Here is a 2,434-nt window from a genome sequence, read left to right on the forward strand (position 1 = left end):
TCGCTTTCTGTCTGTCTCTCTGTCTCTCTCTGTCTGTCTGGCGAGCGCATGCGCCCTATAGCAAAAACCTCTCCAAAAAAAAATGTTTCAGAAGAAAAAAAAGAATTATTTGGGGCTGGCAGGTGGTGTGGTGGTTAAATGTGCTGAATTCCCACATGGCCTACTGCAGTTCAAGTCCTGGACCTGGCAGTTTGCTTTCTCGCTTTCTCTTTCTCTCTCTCTCTGTCTCTATCTGGTTAAATTAAAAATAATAATAATAACAGGGGCCGAGAGGTAGTGTGGTGGTTAAGGGTGCTGGATTCCCACATGGCCAACCACGGATCAAGTCCCAGACCTGGCAGCTTGCTTTCTCGCTTTATTTTTCTCTCTCTCTCTCTCTGTGTCTCTATCTGGTTAAATTAAAATTAATAATAATAGCAGGGGCCGAAAGGTGGTGTGGTGGTTAAGGGCATTGGATTCCCACATGGCCGACCACGGATAGAGTCCCAGACCTGGCTGCTTGCTTTCTTACTTTCTCTCTCTCTTTCACTCTGTCCCTCTCTAGTCAAGTTAAAATAAATATACAAATAAATAAAGTTAAGTTAAAAATAATTCTTTGAACTAATAATAATAAGAAATGGAATTAAATAAATAACTTTTTGACTCTTATTTTATTTCAAAGGACTTTCACATAGAAGGAACGGTGGAAATAGAAAGGATAAGGATCAGACCGACACTGTGGTCTGGTGATTAAGACAGCTGGATCCCACATTGCTAACTGAGGGTTCAAGTCTCAAACTCAGTGACTTGAGAAACAGGCCAGGCATGTATGTATTCATGCCCAAAGGAGGGAGAGATGGAGGAGAATGACTGCAGTATGACCATTCCCCACAGAGAGAGCTTTCGCCTTTCCCTCTCTCTGTGTCGCTTTGTCTGTCTCTGGTGAACACACATGCGCTCTAGCCAAGATGTAGATCAACTCATAGTGTATTATGTGTAAGATATAATACATTGTAGTGGGAGTTTGTTCTCCCAAAAGAGGTATCAGTTATGCTAGAATGAGAAATGAGAATAAATCTTAGATGAGAGAGAAGTGAAGACCATTAACCATGGACTGAGCCTGGATTCAGGGTGGGAAGAAAGTAAGTTTCCAGTAACGTGGGACTAAAACTGGAAATTCTTCAAACTCAGTCCCTTTGAAAGACAATTTTGCTTACAAGAGTTGGCCCAAAGAGCTGGTCATTGCAGAAGTGTGACAATGGCAGCTCAGGCTACAGTAGTTGTGGGAGAACAGTCGGGCTGTGGCAGCGAGAGGAGAAAGACTTCCCGCCCTTCACCTGCACAGTAAGAGCCGGGTGGAGAACTTGCCCGTGGTACCAGGCAAAAATGGCAAAAAAAAAAAAATCTTCTAGAGCACTGGCAACACCATGTGGCCAAAGAACACAAGATTTCTCTGCCAAAAATAAATTCCCAGATTTTCTCTTCCAGACAATGTTACAAATGCTTTTCGACTTACAATGGGGTTACATCCCAATCAACCCATCAAAAGTTGAAAACACTGGACCAGAAAATGACATGGAAGTTAAGGTACTAGATCCCACTTGGCCAGCTGTGGGGTTTGCATCCCAGACCCGGTAGCTTGAAAATAACACCAGGCACATATGCATGTGTGCCCAAAATCCCAAAAGGAGAATGGAGGAAAAAGGATTGCAGCATGGGCATCTCCCCTAGGGAAGTGATTTCTCACTTTCTGTCACTCTGTCTCTTCAGCAAGAGCACTCGCCCTGTAGCAAAAATCTCTTTAAAAAAAAATAAAAAGAAAAGTGTGTGCACTCTGCACACGCCCTGTAGCAAACACCTCTCAAAGAGACCCAGCTGCCGTAGCACAGCCAATTATCTACTGAGTGATATTGGAGCCACACACAAGGCCACAGGTTCTGTTCCTGGATTGATATGTACATGTAGGTATACCTGTCCATGCCCATGATCCTGGCTGGCTGGAGGGTAGGAGAAGATTACAGCATTACACAATCCTATCAAAAGTACTTCTCTTAACTTTGCGCAGTGGCAGTATCGTAGCCAATGAGGTTTATCCGAGGCACGATTATTGCTAATTGAAAAGTACTTCTCCCTCTTTTCTCTCTCTCAACAAACAAAATTTTTAAAGAATTATTTTTTTCATTTATTATCATCATTATTATTTGTTTATTTTTAACCAGAGAGAAAGAAAGGGAAAGTAGGAAAGCAAGCCTCTAGGTCTGGGACTCAGTTAGTGATCAGTCATGTGAGAGTCCGGCGCCTTAACCACCACGCCGTCAGCCAGTCTCAAGAAATTTTTTTGGGGAGGAGAGGTTTTTGCTATAGGGTACGTGCACTCGCCAGAAAGACAAGAAAGACAGAGAGACAGAAAGTGAGAAATCACCCCCTAGGGGTGATGGCCACACCACAATCCCTT

General features: G+C 43.3%; 1 pseudogene; it reads left to right on the top strand.

Annotated features, from left to right (window-relative positions):
- Nucleotides 1-2,032: 2,032 nt before the first annotated feature.
- LOC114004552 (uncharacterized) lies at nt 2,033-2,165 on the top strand (annotated as a pseudogene).
- Nucleotides 2,166-2,434: the final 269 nt, after the last annotated feature.

Source organism: Tupaia chinensis, unplaced genomic scaffold, assembly GCF_000334495.1.
Source record: "Tupaia chinensis unplaced genomic scaffold, TupChi_1.0 Scaffold138584_1, whole genome shotgun sequence".
NCBI lineage: Eukaryota > Metazoa > Chordata > Mammalia > Scandentia > Tupaiidae > Tupaia > Tupaia belangeri.